Source organism: Capsicum annuum, chromosome 5 (assembly GCF_002878395.1).
Source record: "Capsicum annuum cultivar UCD-10X-F1 chromosome 5, UCD10Xv1.1, whole genome shotgun sequence".
Lineage (NCBI taxonomy): Eukaryota > Viridiplantae > Streptophyta > Magnoliopsida > Solanales > Solanaceae > Capsicum > Capsicum annuum.
The window spans coordinates 24,440,933-24,468,743 of record NC_061115.1 but is presented as its reverse complement, the minus strand read 5'-3'; the positions used below and the strand labels follow the sequence as shown (position 1 = coordinate 24,468,743).

The following is a 27,811-nucleotide window of genomic DNA, read 5'->3' as shown; positions in this document are numbered from 1 at the left end:
CATGTAAGTCTCCCTTTGCTTGTCTTAACTCATCTCTCCTGCATTCGTCATCATCCCTTCCCAACAACAGCCATCTCCAAAAATTAAAGTCTGTTAACATTAATTTGTAGTAGTTTTGAAGTCCAAATAATTCCAACCAAAAATTGAAGTCTGTTAACATTAATTTGTTGCAGTTTTGAAGTCCAAATAGTTCCAACCATATATGAGTTCATGGTTAGTTAATTATTCAAGTTTTTTTTCATCGACTCTTTTTTTTTCAAATGCAATTACATTGTATAGTGGCGTCTCCCTTTATATCAGAGAAGAAAAATAATAAGTTAAATTAAATTCTTACAATGCTTCATTTAGCTAATGCATCCGCCGGTTGATTCAATTCTCTATAACAATTTTGAAAAGTACAATTTTTCGATCAAATCAACTCCAATGTATCCTTTATCGTGTTTTGCATGAATTCACGACCATAGATAAATCACATTTTAGAAAAATATGATTCAAACCTTGTTATTGCATCACTTTAGGTCGAAATGAGCAACTTTTGCTTCTGTCGCATCTTTATTCAAATTTACGATCTCTAAGAAAAGCAAGTGAATATAATCAAAACACGAAGAACATAATAAATGCAAGACAAACTTTAATATCATAAAGTAGATAGTAATTCCAACGGCTCAATTAATCCTACAAAAAAAATATTCTTATGGGAGACCTATACCCCAAATGAAATTGATTTTGGACCTGGAATAGGCTAATACAAAATTCACAAAAAAATCTGAAAACTACCTAATAAAGGTAACGACACAAGATATATAAAACAAAATTGGTCAAGGACTTCAATAATTTTATACACATTTGGATTATTTATTTTGACTACAAGCTAGTTATTTACTTATTTATACATTTATTTCTAAATAAAACAAAACAAAACAAAATAATTATTATTATAAACTTTGACTTCATGAATCTATCTTAACTTATTTAGTTTATCGAGTCCTCAATAATTATTTATACCTAAAGAAACTTTTTAACGTATAAAATGTTTAAGTCAAGCTATTTGATTCAGGTAGATTTATAACTAATACTCTACATCCATTCCTCGCTGCAATAGTTTCGAGAAAGGACAATTTGATTAGTTTTTTTTTTTCTAGTGAATTTGATTAGTCTTTGATGTTATCATATATAGTCTATCTTAGCTTGTCTTAACTCATCTATCTCTCAATCGTTAGCATCCCTTCCCAACAACAGCCACCACCAAAAGTTAAAGTCTATTGACATTAATTTGTTGTAGTTTGAACTCCACGTAGTTCCAATCATATATGGGTTTGTGGTTAATTAATTATTCAAGATTCTTTTTCGTCGATCTCTTTTTTTTTTTTCAAATACAATTACGTTGTGTGATGGAGTCTCCCTTTATATCAGAAAAGGAAAACAAATAAATTAAACAATGAAGTAGGCTACAAAGACCATGCGTCGGCAAAAGTTTCTTGTTCAAGGACTTTTTTTTTTTTTAAAATTAAACCGAGATAAAATCCATTTGATAAAATAAAAAGATCAATTTTACATCCAACAAGCAAGGCCCAAAAGTGGCCTGACCCAAATCCAAAAACAATAATAAGGGACAACAAAAGTCATTGGGTCAAATTATTAAATTAAATATCTCCGCAGCTACCTCTTTGTTGGGACTTTGAATTAAAAAAAAACAAATAAATTGTCCAGTGAAAGTCCTTCAAATTTTTTAAATTAAATAGAAGGACTAATTTTCTTTTTGAGTTTTCTTAAATTTTTTCTTTTGTTTGAACAACTTGTCTTAGTTGTTAAATAATTAAATGTAGTTATTCAATCATTTTATAGAGTTATTCAATAACTATCAAAATTATTAAAATAACTGCGCAGAATTGTTATGCCAATTGGTTAAGAGAGTTAGTTTTTCAAAAGCTATAAGTTTGTGTGACCCACTTCTCGTTTTTTCAATTGGAAACTTGGAAGCCTTGTGGCTCATTTTTCTCTCTTTGTTGTCTCCTCGTCTTCTCGACTGCCTGGAAGGTTCCGACTGCTCCATGTCTGCCGCAAATGGCTCTCAGTTTATCTTCGTCGTTCCTTAGTTAAGTGTCTAACCTTTGTGTTACTTTCGTCCCAGCCCTAGCTCGGTGGGTAGAACTTCCATGGAAGCTAATACCATCACCTAAGTTAGAAAGTAGGCTCGAGTAAGCTAAGTTCCGGAGACTTTGCCAGTGCTCTAGCTTATTCCTAATCATATCTAGAGATTCCTATTTAGATCTAACATACCTGTTGTTTGAATACTCAAACCATCGACATCCCAAAATCTCACTGGATACAAGTTTTGTATTCAAGGGAAATCATTTCCAACAACAGGTACCAGCATTTCCATATAAATCCCTGATATATTTAATGTATAACCTACTTACACTTCTTTATATTTTGAATCTGAGGCTAACCGACACCTGAATTTCACATTACTTCAAGATGGAGTAAATTCAAGTTGGGATTAGCTGGATGCTCTAGGTATTAGTTTACTCCTACTCCATGTCTGTGTATGTGAGAATTAAAGTGTTCATCTAATCAGCTTTCTTTTGTTTCTACCTCTGTTATTGAATGGTGTATACATATTGTATTTGCTGCGGTTGTTGTTGTTGTCTTCATGTCTCTTGAGTGGTTCGTCTAATATTTAGAGTCTTAATCTCGTCTAGTTTAATGATATCTCTTCCTGCCTCTGGTACTTGATCTAAGCTGTTGCATTCAAAATCACCTGCAAAATCAAGAACTAGGTTAGTAAAAAAATTGGCTAGAGTATTACCTTCTCAGAGGGAAAGCACTATTGTAACTGATATATTTTCCACCAGTGATCTAATGGAATTGACCACCATTGCCACACTCCATGGGACTTCGCATTTCTAATTAATAATCTGCACCATGGTCCATGAATCACTTTTCAAAATTATTTGCCTGATAGAATTAATTCTGCAGTACTGTAGACATTCCCTGATACCTATAGCTTCTGCCACCAAACTAGTGGTATCCTAAATTCTGGAGCCTTGTACCACTAGGTCACTATTTTGATCTCTTATGTAGAAAGCAATCGAGCTAAGACCAAGATTACCTTTAAATGCACCATCAGTGTCTCCCTTTAGCCAATCAGTTTCAGGAGGTATCCATTTAACCATTTTAAAAGAAGAAGATACTCTGTAATTCTGCAGGTCATCAACTATATTAACCCATTTTCTTCCTGCTATCTCTATTCTGGATTTGAGTTTTTATGAATGTGAAAATAGTATCATTGACTCCCCAGATAATCTTACTTTCATGATAGGCACCTCTGTGTAGCAATGTGTTTCTTTTTATTCCATAAGAACCAGAGGATAATAATAGGCACAATAGTAAACACAGTCTTCATTCTACGATTTCCACCTTGATTTCTCCACATCTTTACACTCTGTTTCAGATTTAATCTCTGCTCCACTATACCAGTTGCTCCACAGTAATGATTCCACACCCTTTTCAGCAGCCTCACCTTTAAGAAAGAGATGACTGATTATTTCTCTTTCAGGGTTGTTACAACAAACACAATTCTCAATGATATTAGTGTTTCAATTTTGCATCGAGGCAACACTTGGAATCATCTCTAGCCATATCCTCCAGGTTATGAAAGACAATTTAAAATGGCAAACCTTTACTCCAAATTCCCTTTAAATCTTCATTCTCATCAGCTCTTTGCCTTAGTAATTCCCAAGCACTTTGAGTAGTGAACTTATATGTACTATTCATGATCCACCAGGGTTTATCCATTGTATCTTCATAGCGTATAAAACTCATATTGTCTCTAACATAACATAATACTTGGCTTGTCACTTCATCCTGCATAACTTCATAATTCTAACCATCTGCATCAAGGAAATGTCCAATATCAGTCAATGGATGGCATTTTTGGACCTCAGATTGTTGCATAAATAATGGACCAGTGTTGGTCCAACTATCAAACCAAGTTGTAGATATTCCATCTCTAGGCTCCCACCATAAACACTGTTCTATTTTGTCCCTGTTAGTCAGCATAGCCTTCCATACTTGGGATCCTTCTCTCCATTGCACTAGTGTAGGCATATGTTTCTTGCAGTATTTGTTCCACAAAATTTTTTTCCATAAGCTATTTTGAGTCCTAAACCTCCACCACTACTTAGCATGCATAGATTGAGACACATTTGACAGGGATCTAAATCCCAACCCCCTCCCTGTTTAGGTAGAAAAAGCTTATTCCAAGTAGCTCAATGCTTGCTTCTTCCTATTTTTTATTTTGGCAAAAGAATTTAACAAAGATCCTCTACAGTTCTTTTAGAACACTTTTGGGTGGAACAATTGTTGATAGAACGTATAATGGAATACTCTGTAGCACACATTTTATAAGAATTTCCTTACCTCCATATGATAACAACCTGCCCTTCTAAGCTTGAAGTCTTCTTCTAACTTTACCCATCAATTCAACATAATGCTCTTTCTTATTCTTAGAGTGTGTTAAAGGACAACTAAGATATTTTTGTAGAAAGGAGCCTCTGTTCATTCTTATAGCTTGTTCAGCCCATTGCACTACACCAGTAGAAGCGTTCTGATGCATATAGAAAAAACTCCTGTCCCTATTCACCTTTTGGCCAGATTCAAGCTCATATTCTTGCAAAATCTTTCTTATTTTCTTAATTGAATAATCATTAGAAGATGAGAAAATGGTAGTATCATCTACATAAGCTAGATGGTTTAAATTAGAACTCCACTTAGTGTCACGACCCGAGGCTACTCCCTAGTCGTGACAATGGTGCTTACTGTCACAAGTGACCACAAGCTAACCCATGAGCTGGTACCTGCTATGAGCCCTGAATAAAAGAGTAATTAAATAACATGTGTTGAAGATAATCTTATAAGATACTGTAAATTGGAAATACTGAAATACGTAATACTGCCATGTCTGAAACAACTAATAAAACTGAAAGAACTGACTGACTGTCTAACTGATTGTATGAAAACCTCTAAACATCATGAGGAGTTTATGGGACAAACTCCCAACTAACTCCGACTGACTGAACACAAGGAAATACTGAAATAACTATAAAAGTATCATCGATGGATGAGGACTCACCACTACTGCTTTTGGATAACGCTGAACTGTCTAAGAGCGGTCAGGAAACTGAGCGTCTAAACCTATGATATAAGACAACATAGCGTAAAGAAAAAGTATGCGGTCAGTGCTATTGGTATGTGAGATAAGGACTGATTGAAATGCATGAGATAATTAAGCATGAATGTATGAACATATGATATCTGAGAATGTAAGACCAAGCATAAACATGTTAGTGAGATACTCTGAAATCTAAAAGACTGAAATTTGTATAACTGAATAATTGACAATCTGTACACTTGGTCATTGAAATACTGACTAAAATTATGGTAGGTATCATGTAACCGACATGCCCCAATCTGAGCTAATCGGGATCCAACCTGTAACCCCAGTTGGAAGGGTGTCAGTATCGTGCCACGGGTATTAATACTAGCTGTGTGGATCTACTAATCTGTTGTCTCAAAGGACCAGGGCGTCAAGCCTAAACTGATGGGTGACCTCTGAGAGAAATACAAGACTAAACTAACGGGTGACCCCTCATATCCTACACTGGCTACGTAGTTCTGGAATTCAGGGACTGCTACTAGCGACTCTGCCTAAACTGACGGGGAAGCCGCCATCCCTGCTTTCGCTCAGTGCTAAATCTTACACTGGTACTAAACTGAACTAAATTCAACTGAATGCTATTCTAATAGTGCTCATCATTATTATAATTATTTGAGTATAATAATAAGGTTCATGGCTTAACTGACTTGTTACTTGAAAATCTGACATCATTTAAAACACATAGGTATCGGGTGTTCATAACCCGCCAGCACTGAATGATCATAAAATACAATATCAAGCTTAAAACTGTAGTATGCAATCATGGTTCAAAGACTCAAGACATAAACATTTCACCCAATAAGTGAGATGCATGAATTTGAACATGGAAATGGGTTAGGCATGAGAAAACAACATGCTTACATGGCTAAATTCATAACTTGGGGATTCAACATGAAACAATGGAACATGGCATGAAATCTTGCAACTCAAAACATGAAATAGCTTAATTCACTTGTAAACACTTGTAAATATGACTTTTAATTGATTTGGCAAGGGATTCATGGATTAATTTCATGAAGTAGAATAACATTAAAACTCTCAATTTAAAAATAAGGTTCTTAGGCTCAATGGGTGAAAGGGACCGATTGATGAATACCCATATACCTCAATAGATAGTTTCTTGAAGATTTCTTGAGGGTTTCTTGAACTTGAAAGTTTGAACTCTTGATTTCTTGAGAAGGAGCTTGGATTTTATTCTTAGGAAAGGAGGAGGATTTCTTGAGAGAGATTTTGAGAGAAATGGGCAAATAATGCCCCTATGGAGGTCCCCAATCGTGTTAAGGACGAATTGGGTTAAGGGAAAATGACTCAAATGCCCCTTGGGCTCTTAAATCATGAAGCTGTGTGAGAATGACCAACGCGTCGTGTCTCTCTCCCCGAGGAGGAAGCAACGCACCACGTCACTTACTCCAGGGGAGAAAGCAGCGATCAGCGCGCTTATCGCATTGGCTCACTATTTCAGCCATCCAAGCAAGTCCCGAACCTTGTTTGAAAATCCCAAAACTCTCCCGAGACATGCTATTAACCTCCCTAATCATGAATCAACTCAAAAACCAACGTCTCGGAACCGGAAAGGCCGGAACCGGAAAGGCCAAAATAAAAATCTGTGAAGTTTAGGGGTCTTGAAAATGACTAAGTCCTTAACACTTAGTGAAAATTTCAAGCCTTGGACCCCTTAAAAGCATGCAACTACAACTGAACCGAGCTTAGAATCTTAAGGGGTATTACACTTAGGCATACCATACCCCACAAAAAAGTATCATGAAATAACTAGTTAAGAGCCCTTGTCATCACCTTAACAGACAAAATAAAGAGTGCAGGAGACAGTTGGTGTCCTTTTTAACTCTTCTAGTAGAGTGAAAAAAGTCAATTGATTTCCCATTTAATAAATTAAGTAGTAATTATTTGAAATAAACCTCCAAATCACATCTACCACTCTATTAGAGAAGCCTATTTTCCCCAACACCTTTATCTAGAAAAACCAAGATACCCTATCATAAGCTTTAGCCATGTCCAATTTTAAAACCACATTAGAAATTTTCTTCTTTCCATATATCTATGATCAATTCTTGGGTAATAAGAAGATTTTCCATAATACTCATACCCTTAACAAAACTTGATTGATTAGGGAAAATAGATCTAGGTAAAATACTTTCCAATCTATCAGGCATAATCCTAGAAAAGGATTTTATTCTCAAAAGTACCAAGACTAATTGGTCTCAAAGGATTGCACATTGTCCTTTTTAGGTATGAGAACCAAATTATTATGTGTAGTGGATTTAGGGAGAGTATTACTTGCAAAGAAGCTCAATGCCAGTCTAATAACATCTCCACCAATAATATCTCAACAAACCTGAAAGAACCTGCCAGATAAACCATCAGGTGTACTAACACTGTCCTTATTTAAACATAACCTGTTTGATTTCCTCATCATTAGGAATGGCCTCTAGCACTATATTATCATCCTCAGAGATTAGTTCAGGAATATGATCAAGTAAAGAAAACTCTATAGCACTCTCTTGGGTGAATTACTTTTGATAAAAGTTTATAGCCTCATTAGCAATCTGAGCTTCATTTTCTAACCAACAGCCAGAATCAGTAAGGATTTTGGAAACTATCTTCTAACCAACATCCAAAATCACTAAGGATTCTAGAAAACATATTCTAACCAGTATCCAAAATCACTAAGTATTCTGGAAACCTTAAGTCTGTTCCTTCTTCATTTTACAATACTATGAAAGAACTTAGTGTTTTTATCCCCACTGTAAAACTAGCCATATCCAACCTTTTGTTGCCAGAAAATTTCCTCCAAATGAAGATACTTGATATATTTAGCTCTTTCTTTTTACATAGAAACTCTGTTCTCTTGTGAAAGAAATCCTTCAAATAGTTTCTCCTTCATCTTAATAATTTTCTACATGATGATTAACTACTGAAAGATGTCCCCAAAGGTCTGCCTGCTCTATATAGTAAGGGCTCTTTTTACCTTTTTAATTTTCCTTTTGAAATTATGAAAAAGATTAACAGTGACTCCGCATCCCAATTTCTTCTGACTAACTTCTTAAATTCTACATGCTTAGTCTAGAAGTTTAGGAATTTGAAAGGTTTTTGGAACCTAACTTTAGGGCTTTCACAACTTAATAGCAATGGGGCATGATCAGAACCATCTCTAACTAAATGTTCCACATCCAATAAAATAAACATATTTTGAAATTCAGCATTAGAAAACAACCTAACCAACTTCTCAAAAATACAGTTATCCCTTGCTCTCCCATTTTACCAAGTAAATGGCCTACCCCTATGATGTATCTATGTAAGATCACATTACTCAACACAATTTTTGAAGTATTCTATTTCTGCAGTAGTTACAGGCAAGCCTTAAATCTTATCTGAGGCATTTAAGATTGTGTTGAAACCCCTCCTATAAGCCAAGGGCATGAGCTTCCATTGTATATAGAGAAGATGATGTCCCATAAGTCTAACCTTTGATTTCTATCACATTTAGCATAGATTAATGTCACCAAGAAAGGTAGACCCAAGGACTGTTTTCCAGTAGTAAAAAAAGTAGTTGTTCTCTGTCTCTCTCTATTGTAACACTAAAACCTTGATTCACAAAGCACTAATTATTTCCATTGTAATTATGATACATGAATAATATCTGCAGTCTACCTCTATATTTATTTATGTATCTGACATGCTGAAATGGTTCCAATAGTGCTATAAAAGCAAATTTGTGTAACCTATTCAGCATCTGAACTTTCTAAAAAGCCTTTTGTGAATTAACCGACCTGATATTCCAAATCAAAAATTTTATCATTACTTGGTGGAATGAGTACCACCCCTCCTTTTAGGTTGAGATCTGCAAGGCCGTGTCTTCTCCCCATTATTTTCCCTTTGTTTTCTATCTTGATGGATTTAATGGCTCTAGGTGATATATCTGCTTCTCTAAGAACTTGTTCTTCTTGATTTCCTTTGGTGATCATATCCTCTCCCCTCTTTAATATCCACCAATATCCTCCACACTATCAATTTTATAAGTAAGATATATGCAACACGGTATTGGGAGATACTGAGTTGCCACACCATACTTGTTCTTCAACTCCTACTGGAATATCAATAATAGCTAGGTTTTTATTCACCCGCTCTTGATTGAAAACTTCTTCTCTTTTTGCTGTCTTCATACTTTGAGTAGTACTAGTTTTAATAGGTGAGCTGATGATTGTTTTCTTCGCGTCAGTTAGATGTTGCTGCATATCGTGGATCAAAGGATCCCTCACTGCTGCTAGACTGTTATTAGATATATTATGCCTTATTTCTACCTTATCCCTCTGATCATGTATTAATTTCTTTTTCTTTTGTTGTGTAGATTCATTCTAGCTATTTACTATCACAATGCTCTCTTCCCCCTAGTAATGAACTGGTAACCCAGTCCTTAGTGGATGTCTCCCTATCCCTCTTTCCCTGTTCATTAACAAGATGAGAATTATTAGTTGTAATAATATTATTATGTTCATATATGTTCTTCTCTTCCTTTTATGTTAGAGCTTGAAACTAATTTGCATTGTATATCTTCTCAGCAACCTTCTCATCTTTGTATCCTTTATTAGAAAATCTTCTTCTAGTAGGGTTTTATCTCTGTTCATAATCATAATTTCTTCTTCCTTGTACCATAGACGTGTCAGTCTCCTCTTCTTTGTACTGATCATTAATATGAGAGTTGTTGCCTTGATTGTCATCCTCTTCATTTATTGCTTTAACTCAGGATGAAGAATCCTACACTCTTGCTCATTATGCCCTTACAACATACACTTTTTACAGTATTTGGGTAGGAAGTCATATTGACTCTTCACCTTTTCAACTCTTGATTCTTTCGTGGTTGAGTTGATAATTTCTATCTCAACATATTTAGGAGGGTCAGCCATTATGTCCACATGCACCTTAACTCTAGCACAACTACGTCTTGTCTTGTTCACAGTAGCCATAGCCAAGTGAATCGATTTTCCAACCGCAGATGCTAATAAGAACAATGATTCTTTCACAAAAATTTGTTGGCTTAAGATCCGGGAAAGAAATCTAGGTCATTTCCCGTGTTGTTTTCTCCATACTATTAAACTTAGCATCATAAATTAAGGCCGCATCTGATATGATTAACCATCCTTAACATTAATGTAGTAGACATTTTTTGACATTACATTGACAAAATCGTCAACTCTATCAAATCTCATGAGTATGTGATGATTCCTCAGTAGGATAGTGTTATCCACCTTTCATATTGAGCTGCTTGGGAAGTTGCAGTCTATGATCATCCAAATTCGGCCATCCATAAGAGAACTTTTCAATGACTGCGTATTGCAGTCCTTCAATCACATTCATTCTGTCAATTTCCTCCTCTGTCTACCTGAAACAAGGAACTTTGTTAATGTAGTTTAGTTTTCTCATATTAATTGGCTCCACCACTAGGCTTCAAAAGATTCACATATTTCATTAGTGGTGATGAAGGTCTCGAACCACCAGTTAATGTAGGCTGTGTAGGGGTTTGAGAGGAAATGACAGGAAATTGTCCATGGTATTAGCAAGAGATGACTGACCAATAGCCATATGTAACACCCCACATTTTTGGTCTAGCATTCGAACCGTCATTCCTACGTGTAGAAATCCAAACCCAATGATTTTTAGGTAAATATAAGTGTAATGACCATTTACCTAGTGTAATATTCTTGCGAGGTGAAGAATGCTCATAGGAAACACTTAGAGTAAAGTTGAGTTAAGAACTTTTGTTATCGACTAAATTTTGGTATTCGATCCAAAAAAGGTCAACTTTGAACTTGTATAACTTTTGAAATATATTGAATTTTGGAGCTCAATACCAACCAAATGAAATATAATCGAGTCCTTTTTCCAACGTATCTGATTTCGCCTTAATCCGATATCCGAGCAAAAAATTAAGAGTATTTTCGCAAGTAAACCAGTGATGATCTGTGATAAGGGCGTGGCATGCCCTGTGTGCTCCGCGTTCAGGGCGTGGCACGCTCATGTTCCCAGAGACGCTAAAACTCACGTTTCTCTTAAGTTTTTCGAGGAAAAAGTAGTCATTTACGTCCTAAATCATCCTATAACTAATACTAACAAATACACAATTTCTCTTCTCCCAAACCCACAAGAACATCAAATAAGGATTCTTTCCCAAAATTCAAGCTTCCAAGGCTTCAAATTCAAGTTCTTATCAAATTTCTTTCGTCAAAAAGGCATGTTGAATACTCCCTATTTTAATTATTGTATTCTTGCATCAATTTAATTGATATTTAAGTGTTCTTGAATGTTTGATTAAACTTTGGGTTGAGAGTTTTTGGTTGTTAAACACTTGTATTGTTTTCCCCTTGTTTTAAATGATTTATTCGTGGTTTGGACGGTTAATTGCAACCTGAATTTGTGTGCCATGGTGATCGTGGAATTTGGCAATATGGTTTTTGTAACATTTATGATTTTTCGCATGATAATAACATGAACCTCAACCCACATTTTAATTTTGGATTTGAACAAGGATTATACATAATTTAACTTATGTTTTGAAATATTGCATTGCATTACATGGTAAAATGTAAAGATGTTTTTAGAACTCCCTTGGGGGCTATGATTTTGGATTATAAACTAAAATTAGAGACAATTGGTTAAATGGATATGATTTGGCATAATTAGAATGAGTTGCAAATTTATTGGTATGACGATACCAAGTTGGGAATGCCTTAATAATGGACTCCATGGTTAATTATATGTGAGGAATATTTTAATTAGGCTTAAAAGGAACTGTGTAACTCACCGAGAAGGTGTAGTCCTGGGGGGACCAGCACTGGAAATCACGTTTGTCGATGTTGGGGGTTTATGACCAGCGTGTTTATTTTACATCGTATATGTTAGTAGGATATCGTCTTGGTGACTTTATCCAATTTCCTCGGTACATGAGGCTAACATCTATCGGCGCCCTTCCGGTAGAGGGAGCCAGACCCATATAGCACGTGGATGCATTCAGGTCGGTGTGAGCTACATAGTTCAGGATTAAGTTTTCAAACGATCATGTTTCATGTTCCTTGCCCCTATCTCGGCATCCTATTACATCTATATGTGTTGTGTATTTGGTAAATGTATATATTTTATCCATTTTTTTGGGTTGCATGCCAGTACTCGCCGTGCTGACCATTACACTACATCATTTCATGATGTAGATTTCGAGGGATTTTCTTGTGACCCTGTGAAGTGTTAGGTGGTTTGGTATTACTATTGGACAGTAGTTGAAGTGGTGAGCCCTTCATCATCTAGAAGGCATTTGTACTTTTCACTTATGTTTTTATAATGATAGTCGGAGTCATATCCCAACTTAGGAGTTATTCTAAAGGTAAAGGCTTCGTAGACGACGTAGGTTATTATTTTGAATTTTGTTCTTAAGACATAGACATTACTTTATTTGGGTATTGTTTTCTGGATTTGGATTTAGTTTTCAAACTTTAATTCTTTATTTATCAAACTCTTTCATTTTTATGGGTTATACACAACTTCTTTATATTACTATGCTTATGATGTAAGTATAATGGGTCATCTTATGCCTTGGTAGGCTTGGGGTTCACGTCCAGGCGTCGATTAGGGCCGTGACAAGCTTGATATTAGAGAATGGTTCAGGGTTCCATGGGGCCTATGAAGCCATGTCTAGTAGAGTCTTGCTTATGAGTGTGTTGTGCACCACACTTATAATCAGGAAGCTATCGGATATTTAGGAAATATTTCTCATTATTTCATACTCTAGATCGTGCAATAGTATTGTCCATATGAAAGTTATCCAAATTTCTTCATTGCTCTAATTTTGTTTGATATGTCCCATTGTTGAGGCGATACAACTGCAGAAGCTTAGATTCCTAGTGATGTGGTCCTTTTCGAGTGAGTCATCAAAGATTATGAAATGACATAAGGACATGAAAGGAGTTCATTAGTACACCAAAATGTATTGATTCAAGTGTATATCTTTATCTTCATGAATTGTGCTTTTCAGCCCGAGGTAAGATGTGCACTCAGCTCCAATTTAAAAATTTATTGCAGACATCTTGCTTAAGGAAAAAGATATGAATTTGAATATTAGGATAGTACTTCCACCCGACAGGTAGTATAAATAGGATTTTGTTAGCTATGAATAGTAAGTGATCCCAGGGAAGTCCTAAGTTTAGAAGTTAAAGTAACGTTAGCTCTTCAATGAAAACGGGTTTAGTTGTATTTGTGTAACCTTGAGTGAGTGAAGGGCGTGGTATGCTCTTATGATGATTGGCTATGGTTGTAGAAAGATTTGTAGATATTATGATAGTTAGTATAAGAAGTGATTAGTTATTATGATTTAGAATTTATTTGAAATAGGAAAGGATCTCATGATGGATAGTTATTGTAGTAGTAAAATTAATCATAAATTGTAAATGGAAGGGTAAATTGTCTAATCATTTATAAATTTAGCGTTCATCTGGGGAGATCTTAGAAAAGGAGACCCCATGGCGTTTATAGAATTTTGAAGATAGTGGGGATGTATGCATGAGTAAGTGGATGTGATGTGAGGAAGGTGAATATTCTATTGTCCATAATGGGTTATGTTATAAGATTAAGATCGACTATCCTTACTATATTATTTTACTACATTGAGGGTCCCTTAATTTTTTTATCTAGTAGTTGTAAGTTAGTTTAGTAGGTGAGAAGATATGTGGTAAATTTTAAAGTGTAGTAGTAATGTTATGGAGAAGATGTGCTTGTAGTCCGTAGTTAAGTGAAATAAGGAATTTAGGTTGATTTCTATATTTGATGGACTAGTATATATGTCGGATATTTCATCAGTGGTACATGATTGATGCTAGACACTAAGTTTAAGCTTTAGATGTTAATTATGGTGATAAGAATGTTAGCTCGAGGATAGTGATGCGAGATTTGTAGGAGTAAATTAGTAGGCTTGATTTGATCTGTGAAAGAGCTTAGGTTGATGTATCGCTCCGTATTTTTCTAGCATAATCTAAGTCACAATACATGAGTATTCGTATATAAATTTTTGAAACACTCCTTATTTTTCAGAGCCTACCATTGCGTAGGAAATTCAATTAGCTTTCCAAGATATAAAATTCGCCCAAATCCGATAACCGGGTAAGAAGTTATGACAATTTTAAGTTTTAGTCATTAAACACAGTCATTTTAACCTTTAGCGCGTTGCGTAGCAGGCCAATCTCCCATTTGGCAAATTCCAGTGAGGGTCCGTGATCCTGGCGCGTCGCGCCATAGGTCAACTTGACATTTGTCCATTTCCAGTGTCGAAGCGCGATACCACCGCATCGCGGTGAACTTCCATGTCCCTCTCAGTGAAGGACCGCAATTTCCCCGTGTCGCACTACAGACTAGTTTCCCAGTTGTCTGATTCCATTGACACGACGCAACAACGTCGCATCGCGCCAACCCAAAAAATTAGGAGTTTTAGTCAGTTTCGAGTTTTAATTTCAAGGGCTTTTAAGTACTTTTCCCTTGTCCCAGTCAGCCCAAACATGAAATTAAGTCCATAATAACCTAATTGGGCATTATTCTAATCAATTTCCCCCCAAAATCAAGAGCATTCTCTCGAGTAGCAAAACCCTAATCTTTAAGAATTAAGGCCAAATCTCAAGAACTTTCCATCAATCCTTCTAAATTCATCATCCCAGGTATGTGTAACACCCCGCAAAATCGTCCATGCATTAGCTCGTGGTAATATGCTCTTAGAGTTAAATTACTAGAATAGTGTCAAAGAGACTTAGTCTCATTTTTGGCTTTGCAAATGAGTAAAAGGTTAAACCATGTATAATTTTTCTAATTTTGACTTTTTATCATGTGAAAAATTGAATGAGCTTTCCGTCGATATAAGATTTGCCCAAATCCGATACCTGGGTAAGAAGTTATGGCTAATTTAAGTTCTAATCGTAAAACACCGTTATTTTGGTGCTTGAAGCATCGCGGAGTGGGTCTATTTAGCAATTGTCAAATTTCAGTAGCCTAGCGCGATTGTGGCGCGTCGCGCTTTAGTTTCAGGTCCCAACCAGTGGGACAACGCGATGGCTCCGCATCACGGTGACCTTAAAAATTTCATTCGTCAATTTCCAATGCGGTGGCCCATAAAATTGGGATCCCAGTTATATTTTTATTCTGTCTCATAAGGGTATATTGGGTATTTTTTACCTCCTTATCAGCTTAAACACGAGATTTAATCTCAAAGGCACCAAAATACATTCAGAATCATCCAAATTACTCGAACACTTTTTAGGGTTTCAAACTAAAAATCCAAATAACTCAAGATTCAATCGTGGGTTTTCAAGATTGATTGAAGATTTGGAATCCCCAAATCGTAGGCTTCAAGAATCATCCATCTAATTTTCTATTTTGAGGTACGTGGGGTTTATCCTAAAAACTACATGGACTTGAAAATATTAACGCATGATTTAAAGGTTTTGATGCATGTATTTTAAAGGGGTTTTGAAAACTATAGTTTTGATTATGTATTTCGAATGTTTCAATGTTGTTATTGCTTTGGCCTTGTGGAATTTCCCCCCTAAATTGATTTACATGTATACGTATATGTATGGAATTGAGATTGAAGATTGTTTGAGAGCATAAATTATGGACTCCCTCTCTTGTGACAAATTAAAGATTTTGGTTTTTGTTGGAAAAGAGTTGAAATGCATGTTTTGTGAATTGAAAGATGTTTCCTCAATGTCATAGTATTTGAACATTGATGTAGAATTGTTGAGAGGGTGTTTCTTGATATAACTATGTTTTGTGTTAAATGGAAGAATTGCATGATAGAGACTTTTGACATGACCACCATTGTTTGTTGAATTGTTGATAAAGAGAATTGCTTGTATGGTTTTACATGAATTTTTAGGAATGAGTTTCTTAAAAGAATTGTTGATATGGTGGTCTTGAATCTCATGATTTGAAAACAGAGATTGTATTATGCTAATAATGGCCCCAGAGATGTGACTTGCAAGTCAATGGTATGACGATACCATAAGTATGTATGCCATAACAGAGTATGTTTTTAGAATATGTTTTTAGAGAATGCATGTTTTAAAGATTTATAAATGGTCTTAAAGAGGGTTAGGTGGTTACCCGAATAACGCTTGAGTTCAAGTAACTCTTAGCCTAAAATCGTAATTTGCCAATTCGGGTATATTATTTTTACGCTGGCGACAACCGTGTGGCGTAGCAGAGTCAGAGACTCCATCCCTTGCGGCACACTTGGGTTGGGGGCTTCCCCGCTGAGTCAATGGTGGATTCCATATATCCCATGAAATTTCAGAATTGTAGGGTATACAACCTAGCGCAGAAGTAAAAGAAAGAGTGTCACAGAGTTCAAATGATTTTTCAGTCTTTCATAAATGCCCATGTGATTTCTTACTATATGATTTGTTTATGAACTGCTTTAAATTGCTCTCATATATGTTGAATATAGTTGATTATTTTGGATTTGCTCTGCGTGCTAGTACATTTGTATTGACCTCCTACTTCCCAGGTTCGGAGGCTCAGTCTAGGGGTTCGGCTAATCAGTAGAGTTCGGGATGTCCGTCATGGCCAGGCCGTAGTTCGGGTCGTGACAGTATGTTAAATGTTCATCCATGGATTCCTTTCATCCATGGAGTCTAAGTATCCGTTTTAATTACAAAACCATCATCTTTTCAAGTTATAATGTTTTAGATTATGATTTCATCCATGAATCTCCATGTACTATTGATTTTATACCATGTTACCATGAAATTATTGTTATTATTCAATGTTCCATGTTTTAATATTATTATTTATAGAATTAAACCATGATTTAATGCTATTATGATGTATTCATGCTATTCCTACAAATTTCATGACAATCCTATGATTGTTTTAAACCATGAACTATAAGTGTTTGATAAAATGCCTACAAGAGTGATTTACTTAATAAGAGCCTTTATGTTTTGGTCTTCAAGCTTTAGTGTCTTTTCAGTATTGTTGTTTTGAGTCCTGAGGTTATTGAATACCTGAAAACCATAGCTGTTTATTTAGTCTAGTGTTAGTACATTACAAAATAGTCTTCATATTATATTATGAGCATTATCAGAATAGTCAGATATCAATCATTAAACTCAGAACAGTCTAGTATCTCAGTGTCTTTCAGTTGGGAGTAGGATTTAGCACTAAGCGAGTCCAGGGATGACGGCTTCCCCGTTAGATAGACAGAGTCGTTAGTAGCAGTTCCTATACTTTAGAACTACGTAGCCTGCGTAGGATATGAGTAGTCACCCGTCAGATTAGGCTTGACTATCTCACAGGGGTCGCCCGTCAGTTCAGGCTTGACACCCTTAGTCCTTTGGACATTATATCAGTTTAGTGGATCCACACAATCATTGTTAGTACCCGTGGTATGGTATTAACACCCTTCCTACTAGGGTTACAGGTTGGACCCCGATTAGCTCAAATTGAAGAATGTCGGTTAGATGATACCTCCCACAGTCTCACATGTAGTCTCAGTTACAGTCTTAGTTCAGTTATACAATCTTAGTGTTGTTTGACCTATGCATACAGATTTTAGTTAGTTCAGTATTTCAATTTACAGATTTCACTCAGTTCATAATACATGCTTGGTCATGCATCCTCAATATTTACAGATTTTCATGCATTTTTAGTATCTACAAACTCCATGCTTTACATGCATATCTAGTTAATTATTAGTTCTATTTATGAAATCATGTATACCAACCTACCTCATTTAGCATACCAGTACATTTAAAGTACTGATCACATACTTTTTTTTTGCGTTATGATGTATCATATCATAGGTGCTGACGCTCAGTTCCCTGATCGAACTTAGTCCCTCAGATCATCAGCAGTACAGTAGCAGTGGTAAGTCCTCATCATCCGAGGACAGATTATATTACTTCATGTCTTTATCTCAGTAGCTAGTAGAGTTAGTTCTGGCCTATCCCATCAACTCACAATATTCAGTTTAGAGGCTTTTCAAACACTACAGTTAGCTATTCAGATTATTCAGATTTTTGTATTATGACAAATTCATTATTCAGTAGTCGTTTCATTGTTAACATCATATGGCATTTCAGTTAGTCTTCCACATTCATGATTATATTATTCAGTGCTTACAACAGGTATCAGCTCATGGGTTAGATTGTGGTCCCTCGGGATTGTAAGCACCGTGTAATGACTAGGGGGTAGTCTCGGATCGTTATAAACTTGGTATCAGAGCCTAAAGTTTTAAAGTGTCCTATAAAGTCTGAAAGCCGCGTCAAGTAGAGTCTTATGCATTGGTGTGTAGCGCGCCACACTTATGGACGAGAGGCTACAAGGTGTTCAGGAAAAAGTTTCCTTTCTTTCAGTATTCATGTCGTGCGAGTGAGCATGAACTCAAGTTAAACTCCCTGTTTAATCCACTTCTTCCTTCTGTTTACAGAACATGCCTCCCAAGAAGAATGAAAAAAGAATTGGAACTCAGCCAGCCCCTCAGCCCATCCAGGCAGATCCTTTGGACGAGCATGTCTATCACGCAGAATTCAGAGCTACGTTCACTACTCTAGCGAACTCCGTAGCGGTATAGAATGAACTGTCAGCTGCTGTTCCAGCTAACCCAGGGGCTAATACTGCTGCAACCAGAAGAGGCTAATACTGCTGCAACCAGAATTCAGGATTTCACCCGGATGAATCCTTCTTCTTTCACGAGGTCTAAGTCTGAAGAGGATCCACAGGAATTCTTAGATATGGTTCATAAGGTCACGGATGCTATGGGGGTGACATCTAGTCAGAGTGTCGAGTTGGCTGCATACTAGTTGCAGGCTGTAACCCATACTTAGTTTAAGTAATGGAAGGTTGATAGAGGTGTTGATGCAGGGCCTACAGAATGGGAAGAGTTTGTTTCAACTTTCTTGGACAGATTCTTTCCATTAGTGTTGAGGGAGGCCAAGGTGTTAAGAGTTTATTAACTTGAGGCAGGGCAGCATGAGCGTGAGAGTGTATTCCCTCAAGTTTACTCAGTTAGCTAAATATGCTCCTTATGTGGTAGCTGACAGTAGGTCCAAGATGAGTAAGTTTGTGTCTGGCGTGTCTGATAGTGTGATCAAGGAGTGTAGGACCGCAATGCTGATTAGTGAGATGGACTTGTTTAGGCTGATGGTCCATGATCAACAGATAGAGGAGCAGAAGAATAAGGAGAGGTACATAGAAAACAAGAGAGTTAGGACGGGTAGTTTTAATTTCAATCAACCAAAGTTAGAAGGTGGTAATCGTTCTCAGTTTCATCAGAGGTCTACAACCCTAGTACCCTCTTCAGACAGTGCTCCAGTACCCAAATTCAGAAACGACAATAGGGATAGGGCACGAGGCTCTAAGTCCCAGGTCATGTTGGCAGTGCTCTTTCAAATCCTCTATGTCGGAAATATGGCAAACATCATCAGGGTGAGGGTGAGTATAGAGTGGGTAGTGATATGTGCTTCGAGTGTGGCAAGCCAAGCCATCAAATTCGAGAGTGTCGGGTAGTTGCTTAGAAAGATAGGGATGCACGCCAATAGGGCCAGTCCTATTAGTCGTCAGTTCCATCCGGTCGCCCAACTTAGCAGGGTGCCGCATCCAGTGCTACCAGTGGTCAGTATTCGAATAGATTATATGATTTTCAGTCTCGTCAAGATTAGGAAAATTCTCCTGACGTAGTTACTGGTATGTTGTAGGTATTTCACTTACATGTTTATGCTTTAATAGACCCTGGAGCTTCTCTTTCTTTTGTAATTCCATATATAACTGTCAATTTTCGAGTCAGTCCCGAAACTTTTACAGAGCCCTTTTCAGTGTCTACCCAGTAGGTGTTTCCATTATAGCCAGACCGGTATACAGGAACTGTTCGGTCATAATATCTCAAAAATTTACCTCAGTTGATCTCATGGAGTTAGAGATGCCAAATTTTGACGTCATTCTCGGCATGTATTGGCTCCACTCATGCTATGCCTCAGTTGATTGTAGAAACAAATAGTTCATTTTTAGTTCCCAAATGAACCAGTTCTTGAATGAAGGGGTAGTACTACAGCTCTTAGGGGTCAGTTGATTTCGTACCTTAGAGCAAGAAAAATGACATCTAAGGGGTGTGTCTACCATCTTGTGCGAGTCAAAGACTATAGCTCAGAAACTCCTACTCTTGAGTCAGTCCCAATAGTAAATGAAGTCTCAGATGTATTTCTTGAAAATCTCCCCAGAGTTCCTCCCGAAAGGAAAATCGACTTTGGAATAGATTTTCTCCCAGATACTCAGCCTATAGCTATTCTGCCATACAGAATGACTCCAGCTGAACTTAAAGAGTTGAAAGAAAAGTTAAAGGATGTCTTAGATAAGGGATTCATCAGATCCAACATCTCTCCGTGGGGCGCACCTATTCTATTCGTTCATAAGAAAGACGGTTCTCTCAGAATGTGTATTGACTACCGTCAGTTGAACAAGGTCACAATCAAGAATAAATACCTACTTCCTAGAATCGATGACTTGTTTGACCAACTTTAGGGTGCTAGCTAATTTTCCAAGATAGGCCTCAGATCAGGCTATCATTAACTTAGGTCAGAGAATGTGATATTCTAAAAATAGCTTTTCGAACTCGGTATGGTCACTTCAAATTTCTAGTCATGTCCTTTGGTCTCACTAATACCCCAGTAGCCTTCATGGGCTTGATGAATCGAGTGTTCAAGCAATACTTGGACATGTTCATCATAGTCTTCATTGATGACATTTTTGTCTATTATCGTAGCGAAAGCGATCATGCAGACCATCTCAGCATAGTGCTTCTGAATCTTAGAGCTCACCAGTTGTTCGCTAAATTCAGTAAGTGTGAATTCTGGCTAAGATCAATAGCTTTCCTTTGCCATATCATTTTCGGTGATGGCATTAGAGTTGATCTTCAAAAGATCGAGGCAGTGAGAAACTGTCCTAGACCCATCTCTTCATCAAATATCAGGAGTTTTTTGGGTTTAGCTGGATATTATAGTAAGTTTGTTGAAGAGTTTTCATCTCTTGCATCCCCTATGTCCAGATTAACTCAAAAGAAAGTTAAGTTTCAGTGGTCAGATTTATGCAAGAAGAGTTTTTAGGAGTTGAAGACTCGACTCACCTCATCCCCAGTCTTGACTTTGCCAGATGGTTTAGATAGGTTTGTTGTGTACTGTGATGTGTCTAGGGTAGGTTTGTGTTGTGTCCTTATGCAGAGAGGTAAGGTCATAGCCTACGCCTCTAGACAGCTTGCCTCATGAGAAGAATTATCCGACGCATGATCTTGAGCTAACAGTGGTAGTATTCGCCTTAAAGATTTGGAGGCATTACTTGTATGGGGTTCATGTAGATGTGTTCACAGATCACAAAAGCAGGTGGTTAGAGTTATTGAAGGATTATGACATGAGTGTTTTGTATCATCTGGGCAAGGTCAATGTAGTAGCTGATGCTCTTAGTAGAATGTCTATGGGTAGTGTAGCTCATGTTGAGGATGGTAAGAAGAAGTTAGCTCAAGAAATTCATCAGCTTGCCCAACTAGGTGTCTGCTTAGTTGATTCAGCAGAAGGTAGTGTATGGGTGCAGAGTAGCTCAGAGTCATCTCTAGTTTTCGAGGTGAAGGAAAAGTAGGATAGGGATTCGATAGGGATCCCAGTAAATTCATCAACTTGCCCAACTAGGTGTCTGCTTAGTTGATTCAGCAGAAGGTAGTGTATGGGTGCAGAGTAGCTCAGAGTCATCTCTAGTTTTCGAGGTGAAGGAAAAGTAGGATAGGGATTCGATAGGGATCCCAGTCTAGTTAAGTTGAAAGAATCAGTCAGAGATTAGAAAGTGGAGGTCTTCTCCGAAGGGGAGACGTGTGTTGCACTGTCAGGGTAGATTGTGTGTGCTTGGTGTAGATGATTTAAGGAAATGAATTCTTGCAGAAGTGTATGGTGCACGTTACTTTATTCATCCAGGGGCCACTAAGATATATCGCGATTTACGGGAGAGCTATTGGTGGAGTGAGATGAAGAGATATATTGCAGAGTTTGTTGCTAAGTGCTCTACATGTCAGCAAGTTAAGGTTGAGCATCAGAAGCCTAGTGGGTCCAGGAGTTCAACATTACCATGTGGAAATGGGAGGAAGTGAAGATGAATTTTGTGACAGGTTTGCCTCGTACCCATCGTCAGTATGACTGTATTTGGGTTATCGTAGACAGGATGACCAAATCAGCTCATTTCTTGCCAGTCTATACCTCTTATTTAGCGGAGGGCTATGCCAAACTCTATCTCAGAGAGTTGGTTAGGTTTCAAGGTGTTCCCTTATCTATCATCTCAAATAGAGGTACCCAGTTTACCTCTCATTTCTGGAAAGCATTCCAAAAGGGTCTTGGTACCCAAGTCCTCCTCAGTACAACCTTCCACCCTCAGATAAACGGTCAAACAGAAAAGACCATTCAGACTCTAGAAGATGTGTTGAGAGCATGCACAATTGATTTTAAAGGTAGTTGGGATGACCACTTGCCTTTGATTTAATTCGCATACAATAACAACTATCATTCCAGTATCCGTATGGCTCCATTTGAGGCTCTATGGTAGGAGATGTAGATTTCCAATTGGTTGGTTTGAAGTAGGTGAGGCTGCAGTAGTTGGGCCTGACTTGGTGTTTAATGCCGTAGAGAAGGTTCAGTTGATCAGAGAAAGGCTTAGGGATGTCTAGAGCCGACAGAAAGAATCTCGAGTTTGAGGTCGGTGATTTGGTGTACTTGAAAATCTCTCCTATGAAGAGAGTGAGGAGATTCAGCAAGAAAGGGAAACTCAGTCCCCGATATGTCGGTTCCTTCAGAATTCTTAGTCATTTCGAAAAGGTAGCTTACGAGCTTGAGTTACCTTCAGATTTAGCCTCGGTACACCCAGTGTTCCATGTCTCATTTGTTCAAATTCGACAATCGGGTAAGAAATGACAATTTTAAGTTTCAGTCGTTAAACACCGTCATTTTAACCTTTAGCGCGTCGCGGAGCGGGCCAATCTCCCATTTGGCAAATTCCAGTGAGGGTCCGCGATCCTAGTGCGTTGCGCTATAGGTCAACTTGACATTTGTCCATTTCCAGTATCGAAGCAAGATACCACCACGTCGTGGTGAACTTCTAGGTCCCAATTATTGAAGGATCGCGATTTCCTCACGTCGCGCCACAGTTGTCCGATTCCAGTGACGACGCGACACCCCAAAAAATTAGAATTTTTAGTCAGTTCCGAGTTTTAATTCCAAGGGCTTTTAAGTACTTTTCCCTTTTTCCAGTCAGCTACAAACACGAAATTAAGTCCCTATTAGGCATTATTCTAATCAATTTTTCCCCAAAATCAAGAACATTCTCTCAAGCAGCAAAACCTTAATCTTCAAGAATCAAAGTCAAACCTCAAGAACTCTCCATCAATCCTTCCAAATTCATCATCCCAAGTATGTTAAATGTTCATCCATGAATTTCTTTAATCCATGGAGTCTAAGTATCCGTTTTAATTACAAAACCATTATTTTTTTAAAGTTAGTATGTTTTAAATTATGATTTCATCCATGAATCTCCATGCACTATTGATTTTATACCATGTTACCATGAAATTATTGTTATTATTCAATCTTCCATGTTTTAATATTATTATTTATTGAATTAAACCATGATTTAATGCTATTATGAGGAATACATGCTATTCCTACAAATTTCATGACATTCCTGTGATTGTTTAAAACCATGAACTACAAGTGTTTGATAAAATGCCTACAAGAGTGATTTATTTAATAAGAGCCTTCATTTTTTGGTCTTCAAGCTTTAGTGTCTTTTCAGTATTGTTGTTTTGAGTCCTGGGGGTATTGAATACCTGAAAATCATAGCTGTTTATTTATTTTAGTGTTAGTATATTACAGAATAGTCTTCAGATTATATTATGAGCATTATCAGAATAGTCAGATATCAGTCATTAAACTCAGAATAATTTAGTATCTCAGTGTCTTTCAGTTGTGAGTAGGATTTAGCACCGAACGAGTGTAGGGATGACAACTTCCTGTCAGATAGGCAGAGTCGTTAGTAGAAGTCTCTATGCTCTAGAACTACGTAGCCGACGTAGGATATGAGTAGTCACCCATCAGATTAGGCTTGACTATCTCGCAGGGGTCACTCGTTAGTTCAGGCTTGACACCCTTAGTCCTTTGGACATTATATTAGTTTAGTGGATCCACACATCCATTGTTAGTACTCGTGGCATGGTATTAAGACCCTTCGAACTGGGGTTATAGGTTGGACCCCAATTAGCTCAAATTGGAGAATATCGGTTAGAGATACCTCCCACAGTCTCAGATATAGTCTCAGTTACAATCTCAGTTCAGTTATACAGTCTTAGTGTTGTTTGACCAAAGCATATTGATTTCAGTTAGTTCAGTATTTCAGTTTATAGATTTTACTCAGTTCATGTTACATGCTTGGTCATGCATCCTCAGTATTTACAGATTTTCATTCATTTTTAGTATCTACAGACTCCATGCTTTACATGCATATTTAGTTGATTATTAGTTCTGTTCATGAAACCATGCATACCAGTATACCTCATTTAGCATACCAGTACATTCAAAGTACTGATCGTATACCTTTCTTCTGCGCTATGATGTATCATATCATAGGTGCTGGCGCTCAGTTCCCAAATCACACTTAGTCCCTCAGATTGTCAGCAGTACAGTAGCAGTGGTGAGTCCTCATTATTCGAGGACAGATTATATTACTTCATGTCTTTATCTCAGTAGTTAGTAGAGTTAGTTGGGGCCTGTCCCATCAACTCACAGTATTCAGTTTACAGGCTTTTTAGACACTACTGTTAGCTATTCAGATTATTCAGATTTAGTATTATGCCAGATTCATAATTTAGTAGTCATTTCATTATTAAAACCTCATGGCATTTAAGTTATTCTTTTGCATTCATGATTATATTATTTAGTGCTCACAACAAGTATCAGCTATTGGGTTAGCTTGTAGTCCGTCCCTTGGGACCGTAAGCACCGTATAACGACTAGGGGTAGTCTCGGGTCATTACAGTTGATAACCTATAAAATATTACAGTGGGAAATTTTGATATATGCATGAGGTCTTGTGTAGAAGTAGAAAATTATGGGTAAATCATTAGATGGATAAGAGCCTTAAGTTATAAGAATAAGGTGTACTCGGTCTTGAGTTGTAAGTTTCATGTGTATCTAGTTCATTTTCTTGAATTTCTTAGTATGGAGAAGCCTAGAGAGTTGTTATATGGTGTTCTTTAGAGATAAATTAAGGGAAATATAGATAGATGATGTGAGCCTTTGGTATAGTTTTAAAGATTTCATTAAATTGTGAGGTTATGCAATGTGAGGTTTAATGTTAGTAAACTAATGAGTGGAGAATAGATGGTTAGGTGTTACAGAATGTAGTTGTGTGTGCCCATAAGAGTTTAAATTATAGGTTGATGGCTATAGAAGCTAGCAAAAGTTAAGATTAATATCCCTAAAGGGGATGTCTTAGAAAGAATTGTGTTTTTATGTTAAAGTTGTCCGGGGAGAGTTTTGCGTTCATCTTCATAGTGATACCTCCATTGTGCAGAGATTTGTGCTTATAGATTTAATGTGAGGATATGTCCACAATTTTAGGACAGTGACCTTTGAGCTAAGGGGGACCTTCTATCAATATCTCATGTATTCAACTTGTGCTTATGCCTATGGTCTGACTTTTCTGTGCCACCTAGGTCCATGCTTTGTCTATCTATTTTTGATCTCGGTGTTTGTCATACGACGCCCTTTGTGTATGTTGGGTCGTATCTTACATCTTAGGCTCCACTTTGAGTTGTGTGACCAATATAAGTTATAATTGAATAGTGTCACTTCCATTCATGATGCTTGTACTCTAGTCCCTCAATTACCCTCCTTATGTTAGGATGGTTGTGGTTCTGGAACCATAGCAGTGTTTTAGATAAGAGAGATGTTTTTTATTGTGAAAGTTATGGTGTGACAACTTGATCTAAGGTTATAAATAAAGAACGAGGAGTTGGATGAACTTTTATTATGTGAAATAGTTAAGAAGGGGATAAGTGGTGAAAATCTTTGTAAAAGTGATAATGTAGTTGGTTTTTGATGAGGAAATCCATAAAGTGGGTGTAGTAAAGATTGTCCTGAATGTTGTGATTGATAGATACACAAACCATTGTGTTTTATGGCTAGTACTCCTTGAATAAGACATGATGTTGTTTGATTATAGTGCTAAGATTGAGTATTGTTCCTGGAGGGGTGTAGAGTATAGGGTCCATAATTTAAGCTAGCATCTTTTCACTCCAGATTAGGATTTAACATGGAATAAGTATGCAGTTAGACTCAAGCTCTTGTAGTTATGTGTTTCGCATGGGAATTATAAGATTGAAATGGTGAAGTGTGGAATTAGTAGCTGTAAACATGGTTGAGAAGTGTCGCTAAATTTAAGGGGCTATTAGACGTATCATTTAAAGTAGAGAGCGCTTCTATTCTCCTGTCCTGGGAAACTCTTATTTCATGTCTTGTATCAATCTTAATCAGGCCAAGGATTTGTGAAAAAATTCATGCCTTACATTCTTATGATCATCTTTCATAGAACTCATGCCCAAGATCATTCTATATCGACTCTCATTATCTCGTGATTCGTGCTTACACGATTTACTTGGTGATGCCATGAAGCTCTTTTCTTTTGATTCCTATGTATGTTTTGTTGAGGTAGAATTCCTAATGTGAAGTTACATCCTTTATTCCATACTTCTAAAGCTTAATAAGTTTTTACCTATCATTCGAGGATGAATTATTCCAAGGGAGAGATAATGTAACACCCCATATTTTTGAGCTAAAATTCAAATCATCATTCCTATGTGTATAAATTCGAACTCAATGGTTTCTATGAAAATATAAGCGTCATTATCATTTAACTAGTGTGTAAAGTGCTTTAGAGGTGAATTATGTTTATAGGAAACACTTAGAACAAAGTTGAGAACTTTTATTATCGACTGAATTTTGGTATTCGATCCTACAAGAGTCAACTTTGAAAGTGTGTAACTTTTGAAATATATGGAATTTTGGAGCTCAAGACTCTCCAAATGAAATATAATTGATTCCTCTTTCGAATGCATCTAATTTAGCCTTAATCCGATACCCGAGGAAAAAATTATGAGCATTTTCGCGAGTGAACCAGTGAAGGTCCACGATAAGGGCGTGACATGCCTTGTGTGCTCCTTAATAAGAGAGTGACATGACTTGTATGCTCCGAGTTAAGGGCGTGTCACTCCCATGTTCCCAGAGACTCTAAATCTCATGTTTCTCTTCAGTTTTTCAAGGTCAAACTAGTCATTTACGTCTTAAATCATTCTATAACTAATACTAATGTGTTTTCCCCTATCCCATAACCCAAATACACTTTTTTCTCCCAAACTTTCAAGAACATCAAATAAGAATTCTTTCCCAAAATTCAAGCTTCCAAGGCTTCAAATTCAAGTTCTTCTCAAATTTCTTCCATTAAAAAGGCATGTTGGACAATCTCTGTTTT

The 27,811-nt window shown here is 36.9% G+C and overlaps 1 long non-coding RNA gene across 4 annotated transcripts; it reads left to right on the top strand.

Moving 5' to 3' along the window:
* Window positions 1-219: 219 nt before the first annotated feature.
* Window positions 220-18,130, top strand: LOC107870456. Of its 4 annotated transcripts, XR_007055469.1 has the most exons (3): window positions 224-2,517; window positions 16,770-16,853; window positions 18,067-18,130. It is a non-coding gene; the product is annotated as an uncharacterized LOC107870456 (long non-coding RNA). The 4 variants fall into 4 exon arrangements; XR_007055471.1 differs by lacking the exons at window positions 16,770-16,853; window positions 18,067-18,130 and adding an exon at window positions 9,460-9,733 and having other exon boundaries at window positions 220-2,517; XR_007055468.1 differs by lacking the exons at window positions 16,770-16,853; window positions 18,067-18,130 and adding an exon at window positions 9,456-9,733 and having other exon boundaries at window positions 220-2,517.
* The last annotated feature ends 9,681 nt before the right edge of the window (window positions 18,131-27,811 follow it).